This window comes from Drosophila hydei, unplaced genomic scaffold, assembly GCF_003285905.1.
Source record: "Drosophila hydei strain 15085-1641.00,03,60 unplaced genomic scaffold, DhydRS2 tig00000001-arrow-pilon, whole genome shotgun sequence".
Taxonomy (NCBI): domain Eukaryota; kingdom Metazoa; phylum Arthropoda; class Insecta; order Diptera; family Drosophilidae; genus Drosophila; species Drosophila hydei.
Genome location: NW_022045643.1, coordinates 6489342 through 6510411, shown reverse-complemented (window position 1 = coordinate 6510411; position 21070 = coordinate 6489342). Strand labels below are relative to the sequence as shown.

The 21070-nt window shown below is 38.7% G+C and overlaps 1 protein-coding gene across 1 annotated transcript in view; it reads right to left on the bottom strand.

Moving 5' to 3' along the window:
* Positions 1–18749, bottom strand: part of LOC115482744 (frizzled-2) — a 29434-nt gene extending 10685 nt beyond the window's left edge. Inside the window, exons 1-2 of the mRNA XM_030222896.1 lie at positions 18278–18749; positions 6741–6820 (exon numbers count right to left, since the gene is read on the bottom strand). The gene's annotated coding sequence lies outside the window, so the exon portion shown is untranslated. The remainder of the gene's footprint in view (positions 1–6740; positions 6821–18277) is intronic.
* Between the last annotated feature and the right edge of the window lie 2321 nt (positions 18750–21070).

Below are 21070 nucleotides of genomic sequence, written 5' to 3'. Positions count from 1 at the left end.
GCAACAATTTTGTTTATTTTCTGTTTCTGCCTCATAAATTGTACTTTTTAATAGTTTATTTTTTTATTTACTTTATTTTTGCCGGGTTTCTATTTATTTTGTTTGGCGAAATTCTTGAGCTTTGCGCCAATTGGAGGTTTTTTGGTGAAATTCCTTGTCGACGTCTCAATGTCTGGTTTGTATTTCAATGCCATAAATTTGTCGCCGCTGTTCTGTGTAAAAATACACACACACACACACACACACATGGCTGCTCTGTTACATTACGCATACGCCCTGTAGCTACAAATCTGCTTCACTTCTGGGTGGGTGGCTTCCTGGCATTGATTTTTCTCTACGTTTGTCTCGCTGTTTGTTGTGTTTGCTGCTTTTCTCCTCATTGCTCCGTCGAGGGAGGGAGCCTGCTTTGTATTATATTCTTGTATTTAATGGCTTTGCTAGCGTGGTTTATTTTGTTGGCATGCGTGCGACCCGACGCCGAACGATAAACACGCGGCTGCCCCCCTCCCGCCAAGCCCACTCCCCCTGCCTGGAAGCCCGCCCACTGCCGCTGGCCCGCTGACTGTCTCTGGCATGCGTTTAAGTTTACAGTTAATGGCTTTTAATGGCATTCCTGTTGTTTTTCTTGTTGCTTGCAAAGAAGCAGCAGACAAAACCAAAACTCTAAATAAATATCAAAATCAATTAGTTGCGTAAGCTTTCAGCTACCTATTTAGAAGCTATATACAACAGATATATATATATATATAAATATATATAGCCAAAGACAACAAAAACCAATATAAATAAATGTGCATAATTTAACACCCTGCCTGAGTTATAAACTTTAGCTAATCCAAAATGCATAACAAATTACCCAAAAAAAAACAAATATTTTTGCTCTTCCCCTCGAGTTTTGGGCGTCGTCTTCTAGGCCAGCGAGGAATTTCAATGAGGCATCTCGTTTATAATTTATGGCGCTGTGGCTAATGCCCAAATTGTTCATAACAATAATTTGCATGCATGCCCACATCTAATCTATATATATTTATATACTATATACTATATAGTATATAACTGGTTAGTCTGGGCAATCTTATCGACACGGCACATTCATATATCAATCCAACATCAAGTGGCACCAACAAAAATCGACAACAATTTATAACAATTGCTTAATTGAAACAAGGGCCACACCAGCACCAACACCAACAAAATTTAAATTTATGAAAGCAACAGCAGCAGCAGCAGCAGCAGCCACCACAAATCGTACAAAATCATAAATAAATCGCTCGCTTATCGCTCGACGGTTTCCCGCAACGAAATCAAAGTGAAAAAGCCGCCAAAAAAGCATTTTCTATTTGGGAAAGTGGACGAGTCTCCCGTCTCCCGTCTCCCGTCTCCCGTTTCCCCTCTCGACACTCAGCTCTCGAGTCTCGAGTGAATCCAAATTCGAATTCGAGTCCGAATATTGATTCTTCCATTTGGCTGTCTGACAGCCTGAACTTTGTACTCTCAAATATCACAAATGTCGCTGACTCTGTTTCTTTGCTTCGTATCGAAGAGCTGTCAGCTTTTTCCGTACGGCAACAGTTTAAAGATCCGGACAGCCGGACACGGGTCAAAGCTAGCCGTGAATTTTTTTGATAAGTGCTTTGTAGCTCTGCCTTACCGCGACTGCTTTGTTCTTCACGTTTCTTATCTATCATAAGTGTTTTGTTTTGTTTTTGAAAATTTAGCTTTGGTAATCGAAAATCAAATATCGAATTATCGATAGGTTGCTTGTATATTATCACAAGTGTTTTATGTTCTTATAGATAGCTCAGACTCCTTTTTGATTCTCTTGTTATCTCAGCCATATGAATATATCGATCAATTTGGTAATTGTAAGTTAAGTATCGATATGTCGATAGGCTGGCTTTTGTTAGAATACAAGTAAAATCGAAAAAGGAACAGCTGCTTTTTATCATACCACAAAAATCAATAATCCAATAAGCTTCACTTGATTCCCTTGATTGTTAATCAGAAGTCAAAACGACCAAGTTATAGACCGCCTTCTGCTATCATTCAAGCAAAATCTATATATCGATAGTATGAAAGGCAAGATGGTAGTCATAACAAATTAAAGCGTTAATAAATATATATATATTGAACATTGATTTATTATCGTTCGTTTTTAATCTAACAAATAATATATACATTGATAAAAATTTTCATTACTTCAACTGTCGATCTACTTGCAGCCAGTCATAAATTGTTCATACTACCCTCGCACACAACATATCGCTGTTATTTCTACAATATTTACGCCTTCAATTCAAATAAGCAATTTTCAGATATAGAAATAATAAGCCAAGTACTCGTAAATTTAAACTTTTTACTTGATTTTTATCATTCCCTTTTTTTGTGGCCAATTTACAGAGTGTAGCAGTTTTTTTTGGGAGTGACATGGGGTTTATGTGCGCTGCCCGTTAGAATCGTCTCCGGCATATTTGGCGCTATGGCATCGTAAATAATTTTATTGCATGCCCTGGCCATAAAAAGTAGTCAAAGTAGGAGAAGTGCAATAGACTAGTCGCTGTTGCTATCAACGCATTCACGCCTTCCTGTATAAACATACACACACGCACACGCACACACACATCTAAATCGGCTAGTGTATCTTGTATCTTGTATCTGTTAGCTGCTGAGTATCTTATATCTACTTTTTGGGCTTTGTTTATGCCACACATGTTACGCCTACGAAAAAGTCGTATAAAAAAACGTAGTACGTCCGCTGTAGCTCTCTCCTTTCTCGCTCTGTCTTTATAGCAGTTCGCCTGCATTGTTTGGTTTGGTTGTCTGCCTGGTTCAGAGATTGGTGTTGGCTCTGGTTTGTGGGTTCCTCCATTTGCCTGCCATATGTGGCAGAAATGCTAATGGGCCTGTGTGGAAACTTCATTTTTCGAGTTCTACCTTCAGGCCTGCTGCTATTTTTATATGTTTTTACATATATGTATATATATATGTATGTGTATATTGTTGTTGACAACCAGCGCAGACGCTGACTTTAGTCTCTGCTCGCTTGCCAGGGCGCTAGTCAATCAAAAAAATTATGCACAGGTTCTTGAGTAGACAAAACTCCTGCCACGACAAGATCTGCAGTTGGGATTGTTTTTTTTTCCATCTATGGAATTACTTCGAGTACATTGTAAACTTGCCGAGTGGAGATAGCAGCTGTGTTTTGATGCCATGTCAGGAACGTTTTAAAATATGCTAATTGATACCAAACTGGAAGCATTAGCTTCAAAAATTGGGAAAATTTCAAAATTTAAGTAAATTATTTAGTTCATAAAGATATCAAATAAATTTACATTTATTTTAGGTATTTTTCAGCATATATCTTGCCTTATAAAGTGTACATTGCAAGATATTTCTCCTTATGCAGAATTCAAATATTTTTTAGTGTTGCAAAATGCTGTCAGCATTTGTATCTAATTTTGCATAATTACTCAAAATGGCACTAAAATTTTGCACTAATTGCCTGCACTCGGTATTTTTGTATATCGATATTAAATATATCGCGTTAGCTTGTATTTCCTAAATTTCTCTGCTGTGCCCATTGCCAAAATGCCCAGACGTGCTTCCATCGATGCGTTAAATGAGCAGCGAAATGGATGGGGGCGTGGCGGCGATCTCTCGCTGGCAAATGCAATGAACTCTGCGCCTGTACAGGCAGACAATGGACAGACGCTGCGAGCTCTTTAAAATAGATGCAGCCCACGCTTCTCTTCCTGCTGCATTCTTCCTATGCCTTATGAAAGTGCGGGCTGCCTGCAATCAACGCACTTGTTCCTGTTGTTGTTATTTTAGTTGTTATTGTTGTTGTAGCTGTTGCCTGCCTGCTTGCCCGCCTGTTGTTATTGTTGTAAACTATTTATGCATTTCGAAGTTTATTTGAAACATACAAGCAAATGCTCAAGAATTTCATTCCAGGGCATATTTCAAATATTGCTGCTGGTGCTGCTGTTGTTGTTCTTCTTTTCTCGCATCTCAGCATCTCATTTGCTGTTTGTTGATTTTATGTACTGTTTTTCTTGCTTCACTTGGCTCGTGTGGGAGTGGGAGTGGAAGAGGGCACCCGGTTGGGTGCTTCTGCCCTGCGGCCACATATGGTCACCTTAATTTGCCCGCTCACCCTGCTGCAAATAATTTATGCGTTTTTCCATGAGTATTTTGTTGTTGTTGCTGTAGTTTCTTCTTTTTTGGTTTATTTTTTCAAGCGCGCATTTCAACAGCCAAAGCAATCAGGCAAATCGCTGAGCGGAAACAGCACCGAGGGATGTTCTCAATGCTCAGTTCTCAATCTACTATGTTGAATGTTGAATGTTAAATGTTAAATGTTGAATATTGGATGTTGATGCACGCACTCAATATGAGGCAACTCGACGGGTGGTTCGGTGGCTCATGGTTTTAGGCTATTTCCCGCTGCATGCCTGAGACGCTCCACAACTTCTTCTACGTCTTCTTCATTTTCTTTTCCTGCTGCCAACTTTTGTTTACATTGACGCCAATTGAATTGTTTCAATGTAGCAAATAGCTAGGATATATATGTATATGTACACATATATATATATATCTAGATATCTAGATATTTATCAAGACTAGAAAAAGTTTTATAGCCAGCTTTTATGAGTCACTCTTTTGGCCAAAATTGTGAACACTTTTCTATATGAGTCTAACTTGGTTTTACGGCCTCTGCAGCATGTCAATTAATATCAGGTAATGGCCGCACCAGATGTCACATAAGACAACATTAAGTGCTGTAATGAAAAGCCCTCAGCTCATGGGAAACATTCGTTCTCTAATATTCTACGCACATGTACAACTAATTAATGATTAGTCTAATGCGACTATCCCAGAGCTAAAATATGTTTTTATGCGAGTTCTCAAAAGAATTGCTAGCCATAAAAGTTAAAGAGTGAAATGCTTTATAGGCGACAATAATATTTTCCCATTGAAAATTGTGAATTGTGGATAGACTGTTTTTGAGCAAGTGTATGGCAGGCAGAAGTGGGCGTGGCAGATTACAAAGAGTTAATGTTTTTAATTAGAATGTATAACTCAACTCAGTTCATTATTCCACTCCAGTCACGATTAATTTGATGCTCGATAACTCGTTCCTTTTACTTACTATCGATAAGCATTGGGTATATTTACTTGGTCTAGCTGCACATCTCAAATTTGCTCTGCAACTTTAGCTCAAATCAGAATCAAAGCGTATAAGTCGAACTGAGTTGACGAATGACGGAACAGCTTTTGCCTGTACTCAGGGTATTTGCTAGTCGGACACACTGACTAGAGTACAGTTACTGTTCTCTGTTCAACATCTCAATTGTGAGCGCACTTTCCACTCCCTTTTGACTTGCCTACCTCAGTGGCATTTGTAATTAAATGCCGCGCCTCTTGGCTGGATAAACAAATCGTAGAATTATTATGGAAATCTATATTTTGTTGTTGTGCATTTGATTGACTGCTCGACATGCTTCGTGATCAATCAGAGAGCGAACGATAGCGGCAGGGGGCAGGGCGCAGGCGAGTTCACAATTATAATTCAATTAACAGTAAACTTCAAAATCAAAAAAAAAAAATGCCGCTGCCACATGCTGAGAATTTTAGCTACATAAACTCTTGAGAAATTAAGAAATCGTGGCATGTTTGGCATATTTAATTAATTTTGTGCATTTTTCAAGTAAACACGAAAAACAATTCGGAAAAAAATTGAACAGAATTTATGGAAATATTTTCAGGTTTAATTACAAAACCAAAACATTTTGATAGTGAGTAAGCCACAAAAGCTGAGCCAGATGGCCAGACAAGGCAGGCAGACAGCAGCAACATGCAACAAGAAACAAGTTAAGCACAGGCAACGCGAGGCAGCCATGCTAACTAGACTGAAAGAACAGGAAGAGAGAGAGGGTGAGAGAGTGAGAGAGAGACAGGTAGCTGAATAAAAAGTTTAAGCAAAGGATATTTTGCAACTAAAGCGGGCTAAATGATGAAGATGCCAAGAAGCGAGAGGCAGAGCAGGAGACACACTCAGCTGTCGGCGAGCAGAAAGAAGTCAACAGCTCGTTAACGTTAAAGTGGCAAGAGATATGCACGCAGAGTGAAAAGCCCAGACTACGACTCGAGACGAGCCAATGCTGAGGCTGTTGCGAAAAGGGTAACCAACAATGGGGCAACAAGTCGCGTCTGTAGATGCATCGCCCACGGCAACAAGAGTCAGAGCCACGGCCACAGCCACAGCTACAGCCACAGCCACAACAGTTGAAGCCACAGTCAGGATGCCAACAGTTTGAAGTGCAAAATTGGCGTTGAAAAGTATCTGACGACGACAACGTCGACGATGATGAAGGCGATGCGGCATGGTCAATTGCACAGGGTCAGGCGCTCAACTGCACTCATGCTCCATTCCGTGGCAAACTAAGCGCTATGAAGTAGCCAACAGCTGCTGCTCCCAACTAAGGTCAAGTCGGTCGTGTCTATGACACGAAACTGAAAAAGCTCGAAGTAAGATGCTTTTCCACACGACAAGCAGATTATGAGCTAAGAAATTGGAAAGCTGTTGCAGCAGCGGCCGCAGCAGCAGCAATTGTTAAGGCCTGAATTGGTTTAAGTTACTTTTCGTTTATCCCCATTTAAGCTGCTCTCTTTTATAACATCTTATTTATACACTCACATATATATATATATAAATATATTGAAGTCTTTAAGCTTACCATGTTTTCCATTCCGTTGTTTTATTTTTCCTTTGCTTTGTTTTTCCTTTTCAACTTCCTTCTTACAAATTCAAGCTCAGCTGTAATGAGATGGGAAAAAATGTAAAGAAATTAGATAAGTTATCAAAACTTTATTTTGGTTAAGCTTAAGCAAAGGCCCAGTCATAAACAAAGAGGTCGAGCTGAACCGACCGCATAATACATGTTCAATTTTAGATTTACATTTTTAAAGGGATTTCTGTAGAGCAAACCTAAGATCCAGCTCTTCATCTCTAAAATTATGAGATATATAGTTTTGTTTTCTATTTAATACACCTATTTTAATACTATTTTAATACACAGCTTAGCAGTATTTAACTTTAAACTCTTGGTATTTTTGTTTGGTATTTATTATTATATTTTGTGAATTATTAAGCGAATCGATTACTAATTTGACCCATAAATCGGCTCAAAAATGATTCTGAAAGTTCGTTCAAAACTGTGAACCGAACCAGTTAAATTCAGCTTTGGCGTGCTCTGCAGCCCTGGTTAAACTTTCAACTACAATTGGAGTAACAAACAAAGCTAATATAGCCCTTTTCATTTCATGAACAAGCATAACAAAATGTTAATAAATTTTTTAATTAGAAAATATTAAAACGAGACAACTTAATTATGTAATGAGCGTAAAAGTTGATGAGCCTGGCAGCAAAAAGTTTCAGGCTCGACTGATTTATGTCGTGACACAGCCACAAAAGAAAATGGCGTGAAAAACTGGACACAGCAAAAGAAAATGGCAGTAAAATGCGACATAATTTACAGTCCGGGCCAAAAGAATGCGCCAAGCGCTTGGGATTGGGGTTGGGTTTTCTAGGAGATTTTCGGGTTGGATTTGGGGCGTCAAGTGTAGGCGGCGGCTACAAATAAAAAGAGTTTTCAGTGGGCGGAGGGCGTTCTAAATTGCGGCCTGAGTTATGTGCCGCCTAGGCAAATATGTTAATATTTAGCTAATGAATGGCTCGAGCAGAAGTTGGGCCCCAGCGCGCTTGGGCAGACGGAAGACAATTGAAGTAGCTGTTCCTACTGCACTTCAAAAGGCAGCAGCGACAAAAACCAACGGGAGCAGGGGCAACAGCAAATAGACAGTGTGAGAGAGAGAGGGAGAGAGAGTGGGAGAGAATGTTGAGCCGAGGCACTTTGGACTACTTTAATCACGCCATGGGATTAAGGGCAATGCCGCAGATGATGAAGAAGTTGCGTGTGCCCAGAGTTTGCTCAGGCATAGGGGAGGTGGGGTTGGGGCAGCGACGCTTACAATTTAATTAACTTTTTTGTTTTTATTTCTTATTAAAGACGTCCCCTTGTTATTTGTTGTTGTATTTGAGTTTAACGGCGCGCTTTGTATATGCCATAATGCAAGTTTAATCAGCGCGCGACAAAAAAAATAAGAGAAAAAGATATAGATATATATGTATATACATATATAAAGAAAACACAAGTGAGGTACAGATACTTGTGCAATTGTATGTGTTTCTGTGTGCTGCCAGGCAAAGATTTGCCTAACAAGCTGCGTGCAGATAACTCCAACAACAACAATAGTATCTTTTGTCTACTCTACACACACACACACTCACTCAAGTGCGTGCCGCCTTTGATACACCTCCTTCAATTTGCCAGGTGTAATCTCTAGTGTAACAGCGAAGCGAAAAAAAAAATGAAATCGAGAGCCGCTGATAAAGTTAAGCAAACGACAATAAAACGACAATTTTTTAATTATAAACGTTTGCGTTTTTGTTTAATTAAAAAACAAAACGAAACAAAAACAAAAATAGAGATGTGGAAATTGTCAAACTACTTGGCAGCTATCATTTGAAGAGCATTCGAAATAGGTCTAGACAAACTAAAAACTATAATTAAATATTAAATTTGTTGTACTTTTTCTATCAGATGAAATTTAATCTAAACAAAAGTAAATGAAATTCAATGCCAACATTTGCTAATGCAATTAATTAATTTAGATTGCGATGGGTAGCAGGAATTGCACTGGCATCGATAACTGCATTAAACGATATATCGGCGCACGAATAAATCGGATCAGCTGCACGAGCCTGGCAACTAGTTCAAACTGTTTTGTATGCGTCTGAGGCCCTGGTTTATATCAAATTAAACTAAATTAAGAGCCTGGAAACTCGCTTATATTGTTTTGTGTGTGTTTGAAGCCCTGGTTTACACCTCAAAGAAATCAAATTAAACTAAATAACTTTGCCAAGCTTTTGTGATGCATATTTTAATACAAAAACAAGACGTAAAACATATCTTTTTTTAACATATCTTTCTAGAGAGCCAGCCAGCTTATGCATTAGTATTCAGTTTTCACAAACACTAAAAAAACCCAGCTCATAAAAACTTATCGATATGCAAAAATCAATACATGAACTATGGATAGATCGTTTGGCGTCTAGATTAATGACCAAATGAAGTTTGACAAACAGCGTATAGTTTATATGGATGGCGCAGATGAGCAGATCTAACGCAGCTCGTCACATAAATCAAACATAATAGAAAACCAAATTCGAATTCCGCGAAACGAAATACAAATACCAAATTTGAGATTTGTGTATGTTTTTCAATGGAAATCTGTGCGAACAACCTGCCCCGAGACTGAAGCTGCACAGATTGTGATCAGAGTCTGGACGGAGCTGGGATTGTGAAGCTGTTGTAGAGACGCTGCCTAATTAAATGGACGATTCTCGAGACATATGGGCAAGCCAATTAATTAAGCGCATAATTTATGAGCCTCTCCCTCTCTCCATCTCTCTCTTTCTCTCTGTCTGTCTTTGTCAATAAATGGCATTTAAGCAATATATGATCATAAACATGCATTGCAAATTTTCGTATCAGTTACCAAATGTTTAATTTATGACTTTCTCGCTAAATTTATGACTCGCCAAAAAATTGAAATGCTCAGCGCGAACGAGCCACAATGAATATGTATTGTATCTTTTTTGTTTTGTGTTTTTTTGTTTTTCAAAAAATTGAAATTCCAATGAGCAGCAGCAGCAGCAGCAGCAGCTCAAGGAGCAGGCAGAAAAGCAAATAATACTCAGCGTTGCAGGAAGCGGCAGACAGACCAGGCCCAGACCTTAAACAAACAAAAATTAATTATGTTTCGATGCGAGAGAGCAAGATACAGCTACAGCCACAGCTACAGAGACAGATACATTTGCAGCTATAGATACAGATACAAAAGAAACTGACGTCGGCCTGAAAATAAAATAATTTCATTTCGTTGCGTCTGTTTATAAGAAAAATATGTTTTTGTTTGTTTTAACGCGCTTCCTTTACACACGCACGCACGCACACACAACACACATGTGTGTGCATGCAACAGTGAGATGCGTATCTGCGAGATACATGTGCAGTTCAGCTGTACAAGTAGCAGACAGGCACACACGTGTCTCTATGCCGTCTATTTTCGAGCAGCATTTAAATTAATTTGATTCTCGCTCGCTCACAACATAAGATACATAATTCTCTTTTCAGCTGAGATACAATTTTCATTATGAATTATACATATATTGCATGCCTCAGCTCTTTTACTCCCCTCTCCCTCTCCCCCTCTCTCTCTTTCTCTTTCTCTTTCATTTTAATTAGCCTGACATTTTCTTCTTTCTTTCTTTTTTTTTGGTTTGTTTTGCCTGCGGTTTTTAGGGTTAACAGCGCGTAGATTGATATCTTCCAAGTTCATTAGAGCTGCGCGTTGCTTTAATTGGAAATATGCACAGATCTGTGTAGAAGAAGAAGCTGCGTCTGCTGCTCACTTGGGTGAGAATTAATGATGCTTGACTCTTGCTCTTGCGAATCGCTCTGCTCCTGCTGTCCAGCATCAGCAACTCCCGCGTCAGACGCTCGCTCGCTCAGTTCTGCTTAAGCTCGCCGCGTTTCTTTTTATATATTCTCTACTTCTTCTTCTTCTCGTTTTGTTTTTTATATTTTATATATGTTTCTTCTCGTTTCTCTTAACTGATTTCAATGGAATCGAACAATTCATGCAGCAGCAGCAGCTGAAACTCTGCCCTTATCTGCAGCCAGCTTCTTTTAATTAAATTGTTTACCATTAAAGGCATATTTTCATATGCTGCCTCATAAAGACGATTATACTATACTTTGTTTACTTGTTTATTTTGTATAAATAATATAATAAATATCATAAATATTTATAGATATTTCTTTAGATTTCTGGGTTAATACCCAGCTCTATATACAGTCTAAGCATCTATATAAGATATATATATATATTTATATGCATTTCAAATCTAAACAAATTTATCATATTTTACTTTTTACTTATATATATATATATATTTTTTATAATTAAAATTTTTTTTTGATTTTTTTATTTGAATTTATATTTTTTATTTTATTTAAAAAATTTATTTTATTTATATTTTAGTTGGTAACTGCATTTAAATCTAATTTACTTTTAACTAATATATATTTTTTTTTTAGTTATTAAAATTTGACATTAATATTGATTGATTTTTTTAATATATTATAATATGTTTTTTTATTCATTTATTTTATAAGTTTATATTTATTTTTATTTATATATTTTTATTTTTATTTTTATTTATATATTTATATTTTTATTTTTATTTACATCTATATTTCTAGAAAATATTATTATTTGTTTATATTTTAACTATACAGTTTATAATTTAATTCTTTTATTTTCCCTGAAATTAAATTTCCATAAATTGTCAACTTCAATTTTCTATTTCCATTTATATATTTTATTTATTTATATTTTAAATTGTCATTTGCGTTCGAATTTGGTTTGAACAAAACTTGTTTGGCTAATATGTTGAATATGTTTTATTTTCTGTTTATTTATTTATGTTTCCATTGTCATTTTCATTGCATTTCCCTCGCTTGCCCGCATGCCTTGTTAATTTTTCATTTCATTTTAAATGTTTCTCTTGGCTTTTAGCATTTGTTCTTGTTCGAAATTAACACCTAGTTGCCAGATTTCCAGCTAAGCCCACACACACTCACACACACACACACACACACGCGCACACATAGAAAAAGCAACCATAAGTCAAACCCCTAACAAGGTGTCATTTGGTCGTCGGTTTTTATGCTGCTAAATGAATTAGATAGCCGCCTGCTGCCCCCGCTGCCATAAATATCAAAGAGAGCGTGAAAAAGAGAGACGGTGATAGAAAGAGAGGGCGAGGGCGAGTGCGGGTATTCACCCACATGTCATGCCCGCTTGAATTTATAAGCTGACACTTTCAGTTTTTTCTCTAGTCTCCCTCGATTCATTTATGAATGCAAATTGTTCAACTAGGCGTATGCGCAATATTTGCATTGGCAATTAGCATATTAAATATTTGTGCTGAATGAAAACATTTGGAAAAACATGCTTTACATTTTATTTAACTGCCATCGAAGCCAGACTAAAGCAAACATTTAGTTTTTCATTGAAATTTGGTGCACTAAATTCTAGTTGAAACTTGTTTTTCTTGCAGTGTATTTGTCGATTTTGTTTGTGTAGCTTGGGGGTGCGGCGGCGGCGACAGGTAGGGTTAGATAGGGGCTAGGGGCATTAACTACCCCGCTGTTCTATTACCATAATTTTCTACTTGATTTCTGACGCTCATAAATCATCATCAGCAGCGAGGCGCTAACCTTGTTGTTGCTGTTGCTGTTGCTGCTGTTGTTGTTTGTCATTTTAGTTTATGGAATCTATCTGCACAACAACAAAACATTGACAACTTTGGCGACACAGTTAGACAGCAACAAGTTTTGCTGTTGTTCAGCTGTTGCGACTGCTTCTTCTTCGTCTTCGACTTCGTCTTTAAAATGTAGTTTTGTTTTTATTTGTATTTGCTTTTTGTTGTTGTTGTTCTTGTCGCTTTTAGTTTTTGATGTATCTGGCAGTTGGGCACGCTGAAAAATTGATAGCCTGTTGCTGCCTGACAGCCCGAACGATGCATAATAAATGCCACGATAAACAGCACAAAGAATTTATTGTCGAGTGTAACAAAATATGAAACTTGCCCGAACAATATATAGATAGATCTATTAACTAATAATACATAAATAAAATATGAAACTAAGGTGTAGAGTATAGACATAGATTCATTATTATAATATATATATACATATATATATATATATATATATATATAAACGTGTTTCTACTTTCAGCTCAGACAGCTTTGACCAGGCTCCGATTACCTTTTTGTGCACATCTTTCGCTGTTTTTGGAATAAGTTTTAAAGCTAACAACAATTTGAGCAGGGAAAGGTGAGCTCAACTACTCATAGCCGACAATTGAATACACTTAAAGTCAGGGAAGTGACATTCTATGAAGTCGTCTTCAGACACAGACTATAGCTAGTATATATATAGCTGATATAGTAGCTCAATTTGATATGGCACAAGTATATATATATGAGAAAAATCTAGAAATCAGAATCATCTAGAAAAATAAAAAAGTTTTCTATAGAAGAACTAAATTGAAAACTACATTTATCTATAGCAGCTCTATGATACAATTGATCAATTACTATAAGATATTACTCTTACATCAAGAGCATAGTAAAACACAAAAACTTTGAGTTTAAGTTAAATATATTCAAAGATAAAAAAGTTTTCTATACAAGAACTAAAATTTTACTTCACCTATAGCCAAGAAAGCTATATGGAATAGCAGAGCAATGTTCAAAACATTTTGCTCATCTAGATTAAGCATCTCGAAACATCTAAATATATATAATATTATAATACAATAAAATATATATAATATAATATATTTATAAATCTATAAAAAAACAAAAAACTGTTCTATACAAGAACTAAATATTTGAGTACTTCTTTCTATGACAGCTATATGAAATAGTAGACTGGTATTTATAAGATTTTACTTATACAGCATGAACATAGTAAAACATAAAGACTTTCAGTTTGACTTAGATATTTACACAGATAAAAAAGTTTTTCATATAAGAACTAAATTTGAAATCAATTGAGCCTATGACAGCTATATGATATGTTGAGTAGATGTGGCTGGGATTTTCATTATAAGCGAAAAGCAACCTAAAACCAATAAATGCCAGGTGTGGTTGAAATATCTTTAGAGACAAATAAGTTTTTCATAGAAGAACTAAATTGTATAGCGCGTGTATATGCGATAGGTAATTGATATAGTTCAACGATAAGGCAGATACAATAATTATGAGTTAAAGCTGTTGTTGCATAGCTAAATATGGCTATAATGAATCGATTGTTAAGACAGCATTTAGGTATTAAGCAATCTATACTTATAGGATTACTAAAAGTTTATGGATATATATATATATATATATCTTCTCTTGTCACACATTGTCTGACTGTATTATTAGACCCTATACGCAGAGCATCTATAAATAAATAGAAGCCCTTTATAAACAAAAAGCGTTTAGCCAAAATGCCATTAAAACGCAATTTGACGCCTCGTTTTAGTTGTTGTTGAGCAAAGACAAATAACGAGTTAAATTTTAAACAATGGCTTTAAGTAAAAGTCCAACAACAAATTTTTTCTGCGCTCAAAATCAAGTTTGAAAAATATTTGAAGTTGCCGAGAGGCGCGTCTACAGAGAGAGAGAGAGAGAGAGAGAGATAGAGAGAGAGAGAGAGAGAGAGATAGAGACAGAGAGAGAGAGTGAGTGAGAGAGAGAAGAGTCAATGCAATTTTTGAATTAAGCCAAACAAATGACCAAAATATTTCTATATAAATAAATGGCCATGCGAGCAGCTTGTTTTCTTTTGGACGTGGCTAATTGTTGTGCCTATTGAAACGGGCCGACAGAGCTCATAAACGAGCTGCCTAATAGCCGTGGCCAGCAGCGTATTCAAATAGCCCGCGACTAAAAACAAATAGTGGAAAAGGAATTTTCGTTGGCTACGAAATTATGATCAATGCAGCTAGCAATCATGTCAAATTAAATACCAACAACAACAACAACAACAATTTCGGGTCGGGGGCTAACGACACGAAGTAGCTGCAAAATAAATCAAACAAACGAGAATCGAGCGACTCGAGCGACTCTCGAGATTCGAGTTTGATGAATTGCAGCAGACGAGCTCGCTGACTTGGCCAGTTCCAACTTGATGAACGATTCTTTCTGGCCAGCTCAGCAACTGGCTCTGCCCAGCCCTGCCCTGCAGCTCCTCCTCCTCTCCCTTCTTCTGCTTCTTTTAGTACCTTCTGCGGGCTGCCTTGTGGTCAAAATTAATCAATATGCAGTTGTTGTTGTTGCTGTTGCTGTTGTTGTTGTTGTCTTGTTGTTATTGCAGCCTGCTCATGTTGTTTAAACAAGAGTTTGAGCCAAGAGCACTGGAAATGGTTTTATAATTATAAGGGTCGCTGCTCAGCCCGAATGGAAATTATCGGTTGTCCAAAAACGTGAGCTCGTTGAAGCCGCTGCCCGCCGGAGTGAGCCCAATGGCAGGCTAAGTACAACTTGTTTGTCAATAACATCAATTCAGCCCCACAAAAGACAATTTCAAGCTGGCCCAATAATTAGAACGAACTGAGAAGGGCTGGAAGGATGTGGGCATATAGAATAATCTACCTGTCAGCTAGTTAGGAGCATAGAGTATAGAATAGAAAGAGCGCGATTTTATTTATATTAATAAAACAACTAATTTTTATATTTAAGAAATTTAGTACATTTATTAGCCAGAGTCTAAAGACTTCCATACAACTGAGTGTGATATAAAAATAAAAAAAAAAAATAAAATATATATATATATATATATATATATATATATAATATCTATATGTATAATATCTATTTATACATTTAGCTATGTATATATATCAGACAAATAAAACACAGTTGTTGAAAAGTATCTATAACATTTGATTTATATAGACAAATATGCTTTTAGATTATTTTCAGTTCCATTCTATATACATACTGTCTGCTGTCTATTCAAGTTGCTCAACAATGCTATACGATATATGAAAAGCCCGCACTTATTTAGCAGTTGTACTAAAAAACTTGATTCTAATTGCTAGACACAGGCGTGAGCATAGTTTCCGCTGTCTAAGCGTGCCTTAATATGTGCATGCAAGTGTGTCTGTGTCTGTGTGCGTGTGCGTGTGTGTCACATTAGTATGCACATTAGCGCCCAGTTGACAGCTGCTGGCTGATGGAGTCGCAAAAATGTTAAGCAGGATACCAAATGACAACTTAACTCTGCGACTGTGACAAGCGGCTGACTGCCTGACTAGCTGACTGACTGACTGGCTGACTGAGTGAGTGTCAAAGCGCTTGTCAATAAATTTGGTAGATCAAAAAAAAAACGAGACGAGCAAAAAGCGAAACACGAATAACTTCAACGAGATAATCCGCACAATTAAGCGGGCGACACCCAAAAGCAAACTCAACTGCGCAAAAAAGAAACAGAATTTATGGGCCACGGCAAGTCGAGGCGAACGGCAATAAAACAGCAATCGAACAAAAACATAATTTATGATCATGGGATGCAGGTAGCGAGCCGGCGATCACCTGTTCGGGAGGCGAGGCTCTTTCAGTTTGACAAAGTCAAAGGCGAGCCTCGTCTGGCATTTGAGTGTTTGGCCACAGCATGAAGTCCGAACGGGCCAGCGATCCTTTAGCTGTGTGACACTGCGCAATATTTCGAATTGCAATGTGCGGGCTGCAAAAAAAAGACGAAAAACAAAAACGAAGAAGAGAAACAGAAAAACTGCGCCGCATGGTGTCCCATTCCAGTTCCAGTCAGGCCAAGCCAGCAGGCAGTCCCATTCCAATTCCCACTCTCAGTCACAGTTAGCCTGCCGCTGCCTGCGCCTCTCTCTCTCCCTCTCTCTGCTGTTGCCTTTGCCTCTGCCTCTGGCTCTGCTCTTCCAGTCCTTGTCTTTCCACTCTGTTGTATGTAAATTGATATTTTTCTGCATTTTTTTTTGCACCTTTGGCTACTTCCTTTGACTAAGACCCAAGACCTTGAACGCGTCTGTCGTTAAAATGCTTGTTTTATTTTCTTTTCTTACTTTTTTTTTGCTTGTTTCATTTAACTGAAATTTAATGAAATCATTTTGTGGCCACGCAAAGCAAATAAACAGAAATTGAAATAAAATATTAACGACAGCAACGATCCTCAAACCTGTTGCCGTGATCGTTGTCGTCGTCGTCGCTAACATGGAAAAGGTGTCACGTTACGCATAATTTATGACCACAGAAACTATAATTTTCCAAATGCCAGAGTCGAGCGGCACGCAGACCCGCAGACTTCCAGCCAGCCCAGCCAAGACGCAGACACAGAGCAACTCCGGCTCTAAGAAAAATGCGCTCGCTGAGCATTTGAAAATCGTTTCGGCTCGACATGCAATTGGCTTATCGTTATCGTTATCGCTCCATCAGCATCTGCAGGCTGGATTAATGAGCTGTACACTCATGCAGGTAGTCCTGTTCCAGTCTCGCTCTCTCTCTCCCTCTCGCTCTCCCGCTCTTCATTGCCACCTGTAGCTGTGTCGCTTGGCCCCAATAATATTTCAAGAGTTGCCCAAAAATAACTCTAGGTTTCCATAGGTAGTCGCTACGGCAGCCAACTTTGACAACAAATAATGAAATAATGTTCATGGCAGCCACGCACAGAGATAAGATTTCAGTTCCCGCACAGCCCAACCCGCCCCAGTCATTTTTTGACAGCAATATTGATTCGAACGAAAAACGACAGCAACAAAATAAATTTATACAGCAACAACAACAAGAGGAAGAGGCAATTTTTGTATGCTTCTTCTTGGCTCCACTCTTTGTTGGGTAAACAATGGCCAACGGCACGCTGGAAAAACGAAACCAAACGAAATGAAATGAAACGAAAGGTGAGCAACAATCGTTGTTGCTCCAGCAGTAGGTAGGCAATCGAAATCAACAAAAATGCACAGAGATAACGCGCAAGCTACCAGAAAAAAATGTATAGGCAGCAGCAGCAGAACAACAACAATCACAACAAACCGTATGCATAACTGTGCAAGTATAAGAGTGAACAAATGAATTCATATGTGAAAACAGTTGGAGCGAAAGAGAGAGCGCGCACAGTATAAGAAGTAATTGCTTAAGCAGGCAAATTAGCCAAGCAAATTGTCATAGCTAAACTTTACTTCAAACTCAACTACTTCTACTTTGCAATAAAAGGGAATTTTAAAGGGATAATATAAGCCCAGACTTAGCTTAAGTTGAATTAAGAGAGTTAAAACATTTATGCTTAAGAGACAAACATTTGCATTTAGTTGCAAATGTTTTCTGTTTAATTTTCGTCAACTTTTCTTTAAATGTTTCCCTAGATTCCCACAACTTGCGACATTGAAAGCATTTAAACATATTCTAAATACAAATTCCAATTTCCATCAAGCTGTCAAATATTTCCCATTTCAATTTAGACGTTTGCAAATGCTGATTGACAGCCAGCTATGCTCATTGGCAGAGCTTGAGATACATTTGTATCTGCGCACATACAGATAGAAGTGGAGCGACACATACCTGTGATTTGTGTTTTGCAGTAGGTTGATGGTAATCCGAAACTCTGGTAATTAAAAAAAGCACCTCGCAAGGTGCAACTGTCCAGGTTAATCCAATTTCACGTACGCAGCTGCAGATGCAGATACATTTACTTGCAGATACATTTGCTTGTTGGCTGTCCGTAAATTTGTCTTTATTTTTGGACAGATTTTTTAATTAAAATTTCATGTAGCTCGACGAGTTATCTATTCGGCTAGGTGTCAGGCTCAAGTAGACAGCCAAGACAGCCCGACAAGCGTGCGCGCGCTCTCTCTGTCTCACTCGCTGTTTCTCTCTCACTCTTAGGGGGCAGCTGCGGGCGCCGGCCTAGCGCCAAAATAAAAAAAATCCAATTTTCAGTTGACGCTTGTCGTCGTCATCGATCACAGATCACCCAACAACAACTACAACAAGCGACAAATCTTGTTTTTGTTTCTTTTCTTTATATATATTTTTTGTTATAACAATTTTTGTATAAACACAAATACACACAGACACACTCACACTAATACACGCACATTGTTTGATATACAATTTGTATTTTCATAACTCGTTTTGGCGCTCTCGCACAGTTTGGCGCTTCTTGTTGTGATGCCACTTGGCGGCTGTTTTATTAACTTCTTTTTAATTTATGACAGCCTCTTTACGTGTGCTTGCATTTGCTGTAGCTACAAATGTATACATATATGTATATAACTACTATGCTAACGACTGCTTGTTGGAGGTGCACACGTTTAGCGTTCGTTTATACTGTTTTTTATTATGGTTTTCAATTGATTAATTGAAGTTTAAAAGGTGTAATTAAGGCGCCTCGCAAAAGTCGTCGAATTGGCCTTCGACCGAGAGACCGCACACACAAGAACGCGACACGACCAAACGCAGCGATCGTCGAAAACAAACTGAGCCAACGAAACGCAGCGTAGCGGCTGCTGAGCGCAGAGAGCGCTAGTAATTGAGAGAGAGCCAACTTGAGTGAGAGCGCGCAAGAAAGAGAGCGCAAGTCTGCAAGCAAGTGCGAGCGAACTGTTTGTGTTGGTAAATAGCATGCGATAAATGGAAGCAAAACCGAAAACAATAACAAATGCAACAATTTGCATGCAGTTTGTTTTCGCAATTTAACGGAAGTTTGAATGGAGTAGAAGAGAAATAAAGATAAATATTATCATATGATATTATATTTTTGCTCTTATACATAAATCTCATGCTTTTATAGTTTTCCTTTTTCTTTCACTTTCGTACTTATACTTTCTCAACCCCCACATTTGAGCTCGCATGTGACACCGTGTTGACAAAAGCCGTTAGATTGACAGCGTTGCGTTACGCGTTGGACATGTGCTGCATTTCGCATGCATCGAAATCGGGCGTGCTGGCAACATACCCGCCCTGTAGCCCTGTTTTGTCTGGGCATATTTTCTGGTTTTTCACTCGCGCTCTCCCCCTCTAACTCTCCTCTGCTCGGGCATGCCGGGCAATTTTGAAATGTTTTTCCAGCAGGGAACGTGCGTTCCTTCAACATGCACCCTGCTGACAGTTGAAAGGTGGTGGGTGAGGAGGAGCAGCCGCAGCAGCAGCACCAACTGCTGCCTGATTGAGGCACGTTTCGCATATACAGGGTGCTCTCTCTCTCTATCCCTCTCTTTGCTCAGCTCTCACTTGATCGCTCGCCCGCTCTCTCATTAGTCGCTGCACTCATTAAATGCGCCCGGGGCCTCTATCAGTGCATGATAATCACAAGACTTAAACCCTAACAGAACACATCGCATTAATTGCAATCCCTTCCTGTGCACGCTCAACGTTCCGTGCTCACAAATTGCTAATGAGTGCACGTTCCACTCTCTGGCGCTCTCTCGCTCACGCTCTCTCTCTCTCGCGCTCTGCGGTTGGTGAACCGGTTTTCTGGTTTTTATCTGCTAAGGGTCTTGTTAAAAGTAATTCGTAACACGTTGTTACCAGATAACGCCGCCAAGCTATGGGCTCCTAACGAGTTGCTGTTGCTTCTCCTCCTCTGCTTCGAGCTCTGCTGCTGCTGCTTCTTCTTCATCATCATCTTGTTAGCGTCGTTCGCCTGCGCTAAAAGAGCGATAAAAAGCATTGTGCGAGAGAGAGAGAGAGAGAGAGAGGGAGAGAGAGCGAGACGAGCCACAAGATCAAGGCAGGTTTTAATGGTCGCGATCCAGGCTCACGTTTTGACTTTTGGCTTCGTCCGCGGTTCAATACACCCTGTGTGTATGGCTAGCTGCAGGGTGCCCCCAGCCCAAAAAGTGATCGTGGCAATAGAACATGATTGGAATGGAGCCGTATACCAAAGGAAGCCACCAGCCGGTTTGCCCAGCCAGACAGCACCACATGTGGTGCTTGCTGCAATTCTTCTTCTTCTTCTTCATATTCTTCCTCTTCTTCTGCTTCTTACCCTTCTCCTCCTGCTGCTTCTGCGATGTTGGCTATGAGTGATTTTGCCTAGTTAGGAGTCGGAAATGTGCAGACATTGCAAAAAAAAATCTCATGTTTATATGCATTTCGATTGTCGCAACAAGAAGATGCAGACGCAGACGCAGACGCTGCCAAGAGGCAGGCAAATCGTGCCGCTTGGCTGCTAATGAACTTACAATGCTTTTGCTTGTTTGCTTTCTGTGGGCAGATCTGTGTAAGCAGGACGTTAGGACCTTCAGCTACAAAATACACCCACAGTCAAAGCTGATCGCAGATTTGCAATGTGAAACATGAACTCGACTCATGATTGAGCGACGAAAAGCTTTGGTCGTGCTTCAATCAGTT